The sequence below is a fragment of the Physeter macrocephalus genome, chromosome 19, assembly GCF_002837175.3.
Source record: "Physeter macrocephalus isolate SW-GA chromosome 19, ASM283717v5, whole genome shotgun sequence".
In the NCBI taxonomy this organism is placed as follows: Eukaryota; Metazoa; Chordata; class Mammalia; order Artiodactyla; family Physeteridae; genus Physeter; species Physeter macrocephalus.
In genome coordinates, this window is record NC_041232.1 from 10,392,435 (window position 1) to 10,406,785 (window position 14,351).

At 40.8% G+C, this 14,351-nt stretch overlaps 1 protein-coding gene across 5 annotated transcripts in view; it reads right to left on the reverse strand.

Annotated features, from left to right (window-relative positions):
• LOC102993784 (acyl-CoA dehydrogenase short chain) overlaps positions 1-14,351 on the reverse strand; it is a 43,898-nt gene continuing 29,547 nt past the window's right edge. Inside the window, exons 9-11 of one of the 5 annotated variants that reach the window (XR_008615931.1) lie at positions 12,057-12,153; positions 11,371-11,460; positions 1-5,632 (exon numbers count right to left, since the gene is read on the reverse strand). The gene's annotated coding sequence lies outside the window, so the exon portion shown is untranslated. Of the gene's footprint in view, positions 5,633-11,370; positions 12,154-14,351 lie in introns of all 5 variants that reach the window. The other 4 variants (XR_008615932.1, XR_008615930.1, XM_055080406.1 and 1 more) reach the window with 4 other exon arrangements.

Here is a 14,351-nt window from a genome sequence, read left to right on the forward strand (position 1 = left end):
ACACCCTAACGCACCCCGCTACCACCTCCCACTGCCCTGGCCCGTTCAGCAGCCACTGGTGTTTTCGGGGCCTGTGCCATTGGATGTCACCTGCTGGGTCTCCCTGCCTCCATCTGGCCTTCACTGTGGTCTTCACTGAGCTGTTTTGCCAACAGGCCTTCCCGTGAGAGCTTCCCCGGGCTAGGGGGGGTGGGAAGAACAGACAGAACTTGGTGCCACATTGGATGCAGAATGTGGCGATTAGATGACTCTGGCTTCTGACCTGAACAATTAATTGCCAAAACTGAGATAAGGAAAAGAGAGTGAGTCCTGTTCTAGCCAGTAGAGTAACTAAAGCTAAAAAGTTGGGATGAAGGCATAGAAATGGTATTTAAAGCCTTAGGGAATGAATATACAAGCTGTTCTCAACAGTGAGAGGTAAGAGAATGGCTCCCACAAGGTCCTGTGCGTCGAGGCACCCGCCAGCACACATCCCTCACGGCCACACGGGACCTTGCCTTGGTGACAGAGTCCCTCTGAGCCTTAGTTTCCCGATCTGGAATGGGAATAAAGGTGTGCCTTAGTTAAAGTATTAAGTGAATATTAGGCACTGTTCAGGTTTACTGAGTTTTCGTGTACTCCACAATTTACCAGTCTTCATGGAGTTAAAATACAATTTAAAAAATCAGACTTAAACAGATACACACACTTTCTTTATTCAAATGACCACAGCTTCTGTAATACTTTCAGTTCATCACTGAGGAAACTGGTTATCCTTCCACTGTTGAGGGGTGAAGGCTCTTCAATCCTAGTCTAGTCTAGGCTTTCAAAATTGAGTGGCTGCTGGATAGATAATAGGGTCTCTACCATCATCCTGGGCCAGTCCAGGATCTTGACGTTTTCCTGGACACGCTGAAGGACTTGGCACAAGGAGCGGGGGGCGGGGATGAGTGAGCCTGAGTAGAGGTGGTCCAGGTCTGCGTGTCCTAGGGTGTCTGGGCAGTCCCCCCGCTGCCACAGCTCCTCTGGGGAAGGGCCCAGCCGGTCACCCTGGTCAGGTTTCAGGAGTGGCCCTTAGGAGCCATTCCTTAGGAGGTCAGCTTAGGCCTTGATCATTTTGCAGCCCAGTCCGAGCAGGAGGCTCGCAACAGAAGCATGAAGGGTCCTGGCTACAGAGCACAGAGGGGGCCTGCAAAGGGTCCTGGACTTGTTCTTGCAGTAGCTCAGCTGGGACAGAGTCTGCCTAACGGATCCTTACCATTTTGGCTGCTTAAAGCCAAGAGTATCAATCTCTAACCAGATTCTGCAAACAAACCAACGTTGACCTTTCATTGGTCCAATGTTGACATTTTTATTTTTCTATACCGTTGATTTTCTTTTTCATAATAAACGCTTCCTATGCCCTCTTTTACTTTATTGTACTTTACAGCTCTGCTGCTTGTTTTGAGGGAAAAGGTAACTGCTACACTGTAAAGCTACCCGGTCAGTCACGGTGGACCTGTATTCTCAAATCTCAAGGCTTGTCTTGAACATACTTGGAACAAAAGACTCAATGGGCCAAACTCCCAGCCTGTTTTCACATAAAGAGCAGCGTCTTTCTAAGCCTCTTGGCTCTAGTCAGCCCATAAGGCAGGAGAGGAACAGGAGCCAGACTAGGTAGAGGGTGAAGGCTACTCTTTGTTTTTCTTAATTTTTACTGGCGTATAGTTGCTTTACAATGTTGTATTAGTTTCTGCTGTACAGCAAAGTGAATCAGTTAAACATATATCCACTCTTTTGTAGATTTCCTTCCCATTTAGGTCACCACAGAGCACTGAGTAGAGTTCCCTGTGCTCTACAGCAGGTCCTTATTATCTATTTTATGTATAGTAGTGTGTATATGTCAGTCCCAATGTCCCAATTCATCCCATCCCCTCTTCCCCCCTTGGTAAGTTTGTTTTCTACATCTGTGACTCTGTTTCTCTGCAAATAAGTTCATCTGTACCATTTTTCTAGATTCCACATATAAGCAACATTATATGGTATTTGTCTTTCTCTTTCTGACTTACTTCACTCTGTATGACAATCTCTGGGTCCATCCATCCATGTCACTGCAAATGGCCTTATTTCGTTCCTTTTTATGGCTGAGTGATATTCCATTTATATATGCATCACATCTTCATCCATTCCTCGGTCGATGGACATCTAGGTTGCTTCCATGACTTGGCTATTGTAAATAGTGCTGCAATGAACAGCGGGGTGCATGCATCTTTTTGAATTATGGTTTTCTGCAGATATATGCCCAGGAGTGGGATTGCTGGGTCATATGGTAGCTCTATTTTTAGTTTTTTAAGGAACCTCCATACTGTTCTCCATAGTGGCTGTATCAATTTACATTCCCACCAACAGTGCAAGAGGGTTCCCTTTTCTGCACACCCTCTCCAGCATTATTGTTTGTAGATTTTTTAATGATGGCCATTCTGACTGGTGTGAATACCTCATTATTTGATTTGCCTTTCTCTAATAATTAGTGATGTTGAGCATCTTTTCATGTGTTTTATTGGCCCATCTGTATGTCGTCTTTGGAGAAATGTATACTTAGGTCTACCACCCAGTTTTTGATTGTGGTGTTTGTTTTTTTGATAATGAGCTGCATGAGCTGTTTGTATATTTTGGAGATTAATCCCATGTCAGTTGCTTCGTTTACAAATATTTTCTCCAAGTCTGAGGGTTGTCTTTTCATTTTGTTTATGGTTTTCTTTGCTGTGCAAAAGCTTTTAAGTTTAATTATGCCCCATTTGTTTATTTTTGTTTTTATTTTTATTACTCTAGGTGGTGGATCAAAAAAGATCTTTCTGTGATTTATGTCAAAGAGTGTTCTGCCTGTTTTCCTCTTAAGAGTTTTATAGTATCTGGCCTTACATTTAGGTCTTCAATCCATTTTGAGTTTATTTATATTGAGGTATAGTTGTTTTACAATGTTGTGTCATTCTGAGTTTATTTTTGTGTATGGTGTTAGGGAGTGTTCTCATTTCATTCTTTTACTTGTAGCTGTCCAGTTTTCCCAGCATCACTTATTGAACAGACTGTTTTTTCTCCTGAAGTCTACTCTTAAAAGACTTCAACAAACCATTTGGAAGATTCTCTATCCTCTGGGTCAAGGTGGGGAAATTGGGGCATCAAAATATCATTGATGAAGTAGATTAATAACTAGTTGAATGACCCTATTATCCCAAAGGTCCTTGCCTTTTTCCTCAGCCCTGCCCTGCCCAACATGTCTCTTGATAATTTGGCTGAGGACACAACTTCGAGGCTTAGCAAATTTGAGGAGGATGTGAAGCAAGGAGAGGGAACCTAACCATGATCCAAAGAGAGCCCTGAGGCCTAGGACGGGGTCAAATCAAACACGGGGAAGTCTGATGGAGAGAGCTACTGCAAATGAGAGCCCCGCACCGCACATCAGTGACAGCCCACAAGAATCCCCTGAGGTAGGTGCTGCTATCACCAGTTTTACAGAGGAACTCACCCAGCCCCTGAGATCACCACCTGGTAAGTGGCAGAATAAGCCCTAAACAGACACTGGCCTGTGACCTTAACCACTTTATTTCTCCCCATCACAGAACTGCTGATAGCCCCTACCCTCAGAAAATACAGCTGGGTCGTTAAATACTGCTGGCTCAGTGGCCAATGCCTCACTCCAAAACGCTTTCAATCCAACCACTACCCAGAGGAGACAAGGACTGTTACAGCCACCTCTGCCCTGTTCTTCCCAAGTCCAGCGTATGTTCCACATTGTGGGCCAGAATGGTGGTCAGTCATCATCTCAGACTTGTAGTAAAATCTCATGATACAATATAGGCAGGGCAGATTTTATTACCAGTGTTACAGACCAGGAGTTTCAAGTTGCCCCAGGTCTTCCTGCCTCCAGAGCCTGAGTTCATTCTCAGAAGGTAATCTCAGAAGGTTTTTTTTTTGGCTTAAACAAAAGCAGGGAAGTTTCTGTAAACAGAGAAGGACTGTGCAAACAGCTTCCTATTGGAAGTGGGGGACCACTGACCCTATCAGGAGGCAGGGAAGAGCTGGAGTTTGGTTGCCTGAGCCCTACGTGACCCAGCTGCTGCCCAGAGGGGTGTGCAGACCTCCCTCCCAGTAATGCTGTAGCAGCATGGACTACTACTCACTGAAATAGGGTACTGTCTCACACAGGGATGAGGACACATGCCTCCTAGCAAGCCACAACCAAACAGACTTCAGTGTTTGTTAAAAGGATAAGTCCCCCATCGCTGTCATTAAAACAACAAACCATAAAAACGAATGAAGGGCTTCCCTGGTGGCGCAGCGGTTGCGCGTCCGCCTGCCAATGCAGGGGAACCGGGTTCGCGCCCCGGTCCGGGAGGATCCCACGTGCCGCGGAGCGGCTGGGCCCGTGAGCCATGGCCGCTGAGCCTGCGCGTCCGGAGCCCGTCCTCCGCAACGGGAGAGGCCACAGCAGAGGGAGGCCCTCATACCACAAAAAAAAAAAAAAAACGAATGAAAACAAATGTCAGCTGCTGTTCTGATCTCCAATAATGGTGGACTGTAATTCAAACCAATCCTGCTAAAAATAACTTTAAAATATAGATGAAATACAGACAATATCTTTTGAAAAGCAATGGAGAAGGTTCTGCTTCTGCTAATGATGGAAGAACTCCTATTCCATCCAACCCTCCCACAAATGACAGCTATAAATTCTCAACAAAATGTAGAAAGCAACCTTAAGGCAGTGTAGAGCAACCAAACTGAGGAGAAACTGGAGGGGAGCTGACAGTTGGAAATGAATGGCACTGGGTGAGTTCCCACTCTTACGGCTTTTTGCCTGATAACAGGCCCCAGGTGGCACTCTGTGGGGTAGTTAAAACATATAGAAACCTGGCTTTAATAACCAGCCAAAGGAAAGGGTTCGAAATGATCCCAGCACTGTGAGGGAGTAAATCCCAGAAACAAGAGAGGGAGCCCCACATGGCCAACTCTATGATCCCTAAATATAGACTCCAAGCAGCCAGCTAAAAGAACTAAAGAGACGTATCGGCTGCTGCTCACCAAAGAGGAACCCGAGTTTTAAGTCTGAGTTCAGTCGTTAACTGCCTACTTGAAAAATATTCATCAGAATTTCTAAAGTGTATTATTGACAATATCCAGGATGTAATTCAAAATTACTGTACATACGAAAAAGCAAGAGAATGATCAATACACGAGAGAAAAAGCGATTAATGAAAACTGACTTTGAGATGATCCAGATGTTAACACTCAAAATTTTTTTTTAGTTGGCTGCGTTGGGTCTTCGTTGCTGCATGCAGGCTTTCTCTAGTTGCGGCGAGCGGGGGCTACTCTTCGTTGCGGTGTGTAGGCTTCTCATTGCAGTGGCTTCTCTTGTTGCGGAGCACGGGCTGTAGGCGTGCGGGCTTCAGTAGTTGTGGCACACAGGCTCTAGAGCGCAGGCTCAGTAGTTGTGGCGGACGGGCTTAGTTGCTCTGTGGCATGTGGGATCTTCCCGGACCAGGGCTCGAAAACCGTGTCCCCTGTGTTGGCAGGCAGATTCTTAACCGCTGCACAACCAGGAAAGCCCAACACTCAAGATTTTTAAATCAACTTTTATACATTTGCAGCAACATGGATGGACCTAGAGATTGTCATACTGAGTGAAGTAAGACAGAGAAAGACATATGATACCACTTATATGTGGAACCTAAAAAATGGTACAAATGAACCTATTTACAAAACAGAAATAGAGTCACAAATGTAGAGAACAAACTTATGGTTACCAAGTGGGGGAGGGATAAACTGGGAGATTGGGATTGACATACACACATGACAATATATAAAACAGATAACTAATAAGAACCTACTGTATAGTACAGGGAACTCTACTCAATACTCTAATGGGAAAAGAACCTAAAAAAGTGGATATATGTATATCTGATTCACTTTGCTGTACAGCAGAAACCAACACAACATTGTAAATCAACTATACCCCAATAAAAATTAATTTTAAAAAAATTTTAAATCAACTATTATAAACATGTCTGAGAATTATAAATGCACAAATGGAACTCTACTCAATACTCTAATGGGAAAAGAACCTAAAAAAGTGGATATATGTATATCTGATTCACTTTGCTGTACAGCAGAAACCAACACAACATTGTAAATCAACTATACCCCAATAAAAATTAATTTTAAAAAAATTTTAAATAATCAACTATTATAAACATGTCTGAGAATTATAAATGCACAAATAGGAATTGTGAGCAGGGAAACAGTAACAAAACCAAATAAAAATTGTAGAACTGAAAAATACAATACCTGAAGTAAATTTAATAGATGGGATTAACAGCACATTGAAGATGACAGATTAAAGAATCATTAAGCTTAAAAAAAAAGAATCATTAAGCTTGAAAAAGAGCAAGGATTAGTAAACCTTTTCTGTGAAGGATCAATAGTAAATACTTTGGGCTTTAAAGGTCAAAGATCCATTACAAATACCCATCTCTGCCATTCTAGTGTGAAAGCAGTTATAGTAAATGAATGAGGATAAACAGATTCAACCTGGGGTGGTCCACAGTTACAGACAGAGCAAATAGGCGTCCAAAATGAGGAAGACAGAATAAACAAATGGGACCTAATGAAATTTAAAAGCTTTTGTACAGCAAAGGAAACCATAAACAAAAGGAAAAGACAACCCACAGAATGGGAGAAAATATTTGCAAACAAAGCAACTGACAAGGAATTAATCTCCAAAATATACAAACAGCTCATGCAGTTCAGTATCAAAAAAAAAAAAAAAAAACCCAATCAAAAACATAGGTGGAAGATCTAAGTAGACATTTCTCCAAAGATGACATACAGATGGCCAAGAGGCACATGAAAAGATGCTCAACATCACTAATTATTAGAGAAATGCAAATGAAAACTACAGTGAGGTATCACCTCACACCAGTCAGAATGGCCATCATTAAAGAATCTACAAACAATAAATGCTAGAGAGGGTGTGGAAAAGGGAACCCTTCCACACTGTTGGTGGGAATATAAATTGGTGCAGCCACTATGGAGAACAGTATAGAGGTTCCTTAAAAAACTAAAAATAGAGCTACCATATGACCCAGCAATCCCACTCCTGGGCATATATCTGGAGAAAACCATAATTTGAAAAGATACATGTACCTCAGTGTTCACTGCAACACCATGTACAATAGCCAGGACATGGAAGCAACCTAAATGTCCATCGATGAAGGAATGGATAAAGAAGATGTGATACATACATAACAATGGAATATTACCCAGCCATAAAAAAGAATGAAATAAGCTATTTGCAGTGACCTGGATAGACCTAGAGGTTGTCATACTGAGTGAAGACAGGAAGACAAATGTGATACCACTTACATGTGGAATCTAAAAAAATGGTACAAATGAACCTATTTATTTCTGTTTTGTAGAGTCACAGATGTAGAGAACAAACTTACGGTTACCAAGGGGGAAAGTGGGGAGAGGGATAAATTGGGAGATTGGGATTGACATATACACACTACTATATATAAAATAGATAACTAGTAAGAACCTACTGTATAGCACAGGGAACTCTACTCAATACTCTATAATGGCCTATATGGGAAAAGAATCTAAAAAAGAGTGGATATATGTATAAATGATTCATTTTGCTGTACAGCAGAAACTAACACAACATTGTAAATCAACTATATTCCAATAAAAATCTTTAAAAAGTTTGAATGTGGCCAAAAAAGGAGAGAGAGAAAAAAGATAGAAAAAATATAATCAGTCTTGTTGATCTGTGGGACAGCATCAGTATAACATACACATAACTGCAGTCCCAGAGTGAGAGGAGAGGGAGAATTGGGGCAGAAAAAAATTTTTTGAAAAAACAAATGGCTGAATTTTTCCAAATTAGGGGAAAGTTCAAGAATCACAGCAAACCACAAATAGAATAAATGTAAAGAAACCCCTACCCAGGGACTTCATAATCAAACTGCTAGGAACTAAAAATTGAAAATACTGAAAGCAACAAGATAGAAATGGAGCATTATATAGGGAAACATTTCAATCATATGAAATATCCCACAACTTTGTGAGTATACCTAAAAAAACTACTGAACTGTATACTTTTAAAAGGGTGAATTTTATGGTATGAGAATTACATCTGAACTTACAAAAAAAAGGCCACTTCCATCTTACTCTCCTGGATCACTCACTCACACTGGGGGAAGTCAGGTGCCATGTCATGAGGACACTCAAGCAGCTGCATGAAGAGGTCCACATGGTAAGAAACTGAGGTAAGTCTCTTGCCAAGAGCCAGCATCAATGTGCTGTGATGTGAAATTCTGGAAGCAGATCCTCCAGCCTGAGTCAAGCCTTCAAATGACTGCAGCCCTGGCCAATATTCTGACTGTAATCTCACAAGAAACCACAAGCCAGGATCACCCAACTAAGCCATTTCTGAATCCCTGACTCACAGAAACTGTGGACGATAAATGTTTACTGTGTTAAGTCACTAAGGTATGGGGTGATTTGTTACACAGCAATAGATAACTAATAAAACTGACAATGGTAAATACGTGGATTAAATATAAAAGGCTTTTCTCTTAATTTCTTTAATACATATAGCTGAGCAAAAATTTTAACATTGTATGGTATACATTGTATGTATTATATAGTGTATAAAGATGAAATACCTATAACAACTATTGCATAAAATGCGTACCCTTCCCCCATACCTCGCCCTATGCATCGCTTCCATCTGGCTGTTCCTGAGTTAATCTACCTGTAACAACCTGTGTCCATCAATGAGTGAATGAATTTAAAAATGCGACACACACACACACACACACACACATACACACACACACGATGGAATACTACCCAGCCATAAGAAAAGAATGACATTCTGTCATCTGTGACAAGATGGATGGACCTTGAAGGGAATACACAATACAATCACCTATGAACACTAGACCAAATCTCCCTGGACTGTTGAGATTTATTAGAAGGACATCTCCCTGTGGTGCTAGCAAATCTTGAATCTCAGGCAAATGGGTAATGTGCAGGCTGAGGAATATCATCACGAGTTTGAACATTCACAGGAGCTTCTGTCCGATTATAATGTAAGTCTTTGGGGATGAGCATTTCTTCCCAATGCCAGTAGGTCACACTGACCTTATAAAGTATAATATTAAACGAGAGTGCTAGAGAAATTAGCCTTTAAAGATCTTGAAATGCTCCCCTTATCATCTTCCACAATTAACTTGTTTTACTTCCCTTTGTCCTAACTACTGAAGTAGAAATAGTTATTTTTATGGAAGATAGGTAGATGATAATTGACTGCTTCAAGCAAAAGTAGTAAGATGTGAGGTTCATAATATATAGAAGTAAAATGTATGACAGCTATCACACAAAGGTTGGAAGAGAGGAAACGCAAATATACTGTTTTAACATTCTTGTATTACGTATAAAGTGGTATAATATTATTTGAAAATAAACTGTGGTAAGTTAAAGAGGTGTGCTGTAAATCCTAGAGTAACCAGTAAAATAAGAAAATAAGCCAATGAAGAGATAAAATGGAATCATAAAAATAATCCAAAAGAAGGAAAGAAAAAGAAACGAAGAGATGAGGAGAATAGAAAACAAATTGCAAGATGCTAGATATAAAACCAAACATATAAATATTTGCATTATATGTAAATGGTCTAAACACCCCAATTAAAAGGCAGAAATTCTCAGATGGGATTTTGAAAGCAAGGTCCAATTATATACTACCTTTGAGAAACCAACTTTAAGCATAAAGACACATAGATAAAAAGGATGGAAAATATATATAATGCTAACACCAACCATTAGAAAGATGGAGTGGCTACATTAATATCAAAATAGATTTCAGAACAAGGAACATTATTAAAGCAGATCATTCCATAATAATAAAGTGGTTAATTTATCTGAAGTACATAATAATCCTAAATGTTTATGCAGCTAATCGTAGAACTTCAAAACACATGAAGCAAAAACTGACAGAAATAAGAGGAAAAATAGTCTAATCCACAAGTATAGGTGAGGTTTCTATATCCCTCCCTCAGTAATTTGTAGACCAAGTAAATAGAAAATGAGAAAGGACATAGAAAATTTAACACAAACTCCTTGACCTAATTAACATTTATAGAAGACTCCACCCAACGATAACAGGATACATATTCCTTCCAAGTGCACAAAGAATATTTACCAAGAGAGACCATTTTCTGAGCTGTAAGATAATAAATGAAAAAGGACTGAAACAATACAAAATATGTCCACCACAACAAAAGTAAAACTCAAAAATCTAGAAAATCCTCAAATATTTGAAAGCTAAATAATGCACTTCTAAATAACCCATGGATCAAAGAGGTGGGGCAGATCACAGGAAAAATTAGAAAAAACACTTTGGAAAGAAATGGAAACATGACATGTCAAACTTGTGGGATACTGCAAAAGCAATGCTTAGAATTTGTGTGTGTGTGTGTGTGTGTGTGTGTGTGTGTGTGTGTGTGTAGATATATATATATATATATATTTTTTTTTTTTTTTTTTCGCCGCGCCGCGCAGCTTGGGCGAGTCTTAGTTCCCTGACCAGGAATTGAACCCGGGCCCCAACAGTGAATGTTCCAAGTCCTAACCATTTGGACTGCCAGGGAATTCCCAAGAATTTATATTTTAAGTGCTCATATTTAAATGAAGAAAAATCTCAAATTACCTAAGCTTCCATCTTAAGAAAATAGAATATGAAGACCAAAGTAAGCACAGAGGAAATTAATCAAATCAAATACAGAAAAATAACAGAGAAATCAGTTAAACCAAAAGCTGATTCTTTGAGATCAATAAAATTCATAAAAATTTAACCAAATGGATGGGGCAGTGGGGAGACACAAATTACCAACATCAAGAATGAGAATGGGAACATCCCTCCCCAGATATTCTGTAGACATTAAAAGGATATTAATAGAATGTTATGGATAACCTTATGGCAATAAATTTGAGCATTTAATTGACATGGACAATTTTTTTTTTTCCTCCTCTGGCCCCATCCTGAAATAGCTGAATTTCTTGAAAGATAAAAACTACCAAAGCTCAATGAAGAGGTAATAGATAACCTGAACAGCCCTACATCTATTAAATTGAATTTATAGTTAAAAACCTTCCCACAAAGGGAACTCCAGGCCCAGATATCTTCAATGGTGAATTCTAACCAATATTTAAGAAAGAAATATTACCAATTCTCCACAAATTCTTCCAGAAAATTGAAGAGAAGGAAATGCTTCCTCTATTGGGGAAGCATTTCCCTGATACCAAAACCAGAAAAACACTGCAAGATAAGAAAACTGCAGACTAGGGACTTACCTGGTGGTCCAGTGGGTAAGACTCCATGCTCCTAATGCAAGGGGCCCAGGTTCAATCCCTGGTCGGGGAACTAGATCCCACAGGCGGCAACTAAGACCCGGCACAGCCAAAATAAATAAATAAATATTAAAAAAAAAAAAAAGAAAAGAAAACTACAGACCAGTATCCCCCATGAACACAGACATAAAAATTCCTAACAAAATTTTAGCAAATTGAATCCAAAAACATACAAAAAGGATAATATATCATGATCAAGTGGAGTTTTTTCCACGAATGCAAGTTTGGTTTAACATTCAAAGATCAATCATTCATATCAACAGACTAAAAAAGAAAAAAGCAAATGCACAAAAGGCATTTAACAAAATACAATATCCATTCATTATAAAAAACTTTCAGCAAATTAGCAATAGAAAGGAATGTCGTTGTTTGATAAAGGGCACCTACAAAAAATAAAACAAGCATCATACTTGATACTGAAAGAAATCAGCAGAAAATAGGAATCTGAGGGGAAAAAAGGGTTATTCAGAAATTTATGTTTTGGGATGTGCAAGGATAAATTTTGCTCATGATTTCCCTAATCATTGCTTTAATCAACTATATAATTGACATTGTCAGATTTTTTAATCTTGTATATGCTTGTGCTTGTAATTATCCTTAAAATCTTTTAGATATAAAAATAAACTTACAAGGGGACTTCCCTGGCAGTCCAGTGGTTGAGACTCCATGCTTCCACTGCAGGGGGCACAGATTCAATCCCTGGTCCGGGAACTAAGATCCCACATGCTGCGTGTCACGGCCAAGAATACACAAGCAAACAAACAAACTTACAAATTCTAAAACAACCACAAAAGAAGATTTTAATAGATGGACGAGATAAATGGAGACTGAATTACTTAAAGCTGAAGATGGCTGAGGGAATTACCCAGAATGTAGCACAGAGACAGAAATGTGAAAAAGAGGTGAAGAAACATAGAAGATAGATGCCATTCAGACCTTCTCACTCTATTAGGAATTCCAGATGGAAATAAGAGTGCCTGCCACCCGGGTTTGTTCTGAGAGTTAGAAGGGAAAGATGATCATAAAAGCTAGCACGTATAATGTTTACATGTGCCAGGGATGTTCTGTGCAGTCATCACTGGAATAAAGAAGAGCTAACGAAAATGTCTCATCAGTGAATTTACATCATGGTACCTCCACAGAAGTGGATGCCATGGAGCTGTTAAAGAAGCACAGGGCAGATCTACAAGTACTAATATCAAGGTGATCTTCAAGATACATTGTTAACTGGAAAAAGCAAGGTGCAGAACAATACATAGTGTGGCCAGTTCATAATTGTCCAGGCATAGACAGCTCTAGGAAGTTACAAGGAAGTAACTTAGAAGGTAACAGTCACTGCGCTGCTGGGAGGGGGGACAGGAAGAAGGCTGGCTTCACTCTGGGCATTTTTGTACTGTTTTTTGAGTTTTTTAATTCGTGCCTGTATTAAGTAATAATAAAAATTCTATTAGAAGAAAATTGGGGTAAGTTCCCTGGTTGCCTAGTGGTTAGGATTCCGGGCTGTCACTGCTGTGACCCGGGTTCAATCCCTGGTCAAATAACAAATCTGCAAGCCATGCGGTGCAGCCAGAGGAAAAAAAGAAAAGACAATTTTGCCAGGTGGTGGGGACAGCCAGTGCAAGGGCTGGTGGCAGGAAGGAGCCAGTGGTCACCGAGTGTATGCTGACTGCGGTCTGTGTCCCCAGGAAAGCCCTGCTGTTGACCACAGACTCCAGGCCACAGGCCAGGCTATGGGACTGTGTTTCCCGGGACTGGACGAGGCTGCCCAAGCTGTCCTTGTCCCAGACCCCCTCCCCATGGGGCGAAGGTGCCTCAGGCCAGTCCCACTCCTAGAGGTGAAGAGAAGCAAGACATCCACCTCCTCCTTCTCATGGAAGGGAATTAGTCATAAAATGATATCACTTGTCATCATTCTTGAAGTAGAAGATACATGATGCAGTAATAAAAAGTGCAGTTTAAAAAATGATAAAAAAGGCAGGGAGGCACCAACAAAAGTGCGAGGTGAAAGGCAGAGAAGGAAGCAGAAATGCATGGTGATTTCTTGTGTCTGTGTCTGGGAGAAATGAATATCCTGTTCCAGTTCTGAAGATGAGAAACTGGAAATATAGGCCCAAGTATATTAAAGATAATGGGGGGGGTACAAATTGCAAGTTTGGGATTAACATATACACACTACTATATATAAAATAAACAACAAGGACCTATGTGTAGCACAGAAAACTATGTTCAATATCTTGTAATAACCTATAATGAAAAAGAATCGGGAGAGGACTGGGGTTGGCTGCGTGAACACAGCCTGAAGGGGTTAGTGCATCACCGCTAGCCGGGAGGGAGTCCGGGAGAAGTCTGGAGCTGCTGAAGAGGCAAGAGACTTTTTCTTCCCTCTTTGCTTCCTGGTGCGCGAGGAGAGGGGATTAAGCGCGCCGCTTAAAGGAGCTCCAGAGACGGGCGCGAGCCGCGGCTATCAGCGCAGACACCAGAGACGGACATGAGACGCTAAGGCTGCTGCTGCCGCCACCAAGAGGCCTGTGTGCGAGCACAGGTCACTCTCCACACCTCCCCTCCCGGAAGCCTGCGCAGCCCGCCACTGCCAGCGTCCCGGGATGCAGGGACAACTTCCCTGGGAGAACGCACGGCGCGCTTCAGGCTGGTGCAACGTCACGTCGGCCTCTGCCGCAGCTTGAAGTGCCCTGCATCTATGGAATACCTGAATAGACAGCAAATCATCCCAAGTTGAGGAGGTGGACTTTGGGAGCAAGATATATATATTTTTTCCCCTTTTCCTCTTTTTGTGAGTGTGTATGCTTGTGCTTCTGTGTGAGATTTTGTCTGTATAGCTTTGCTTTCACCATTTGTCCTAGGGTTCTGACCGTCCCGTTTTTTTTTTTTTTTTTTTTTACTTTTTAAAATTTTTCTTAATAATT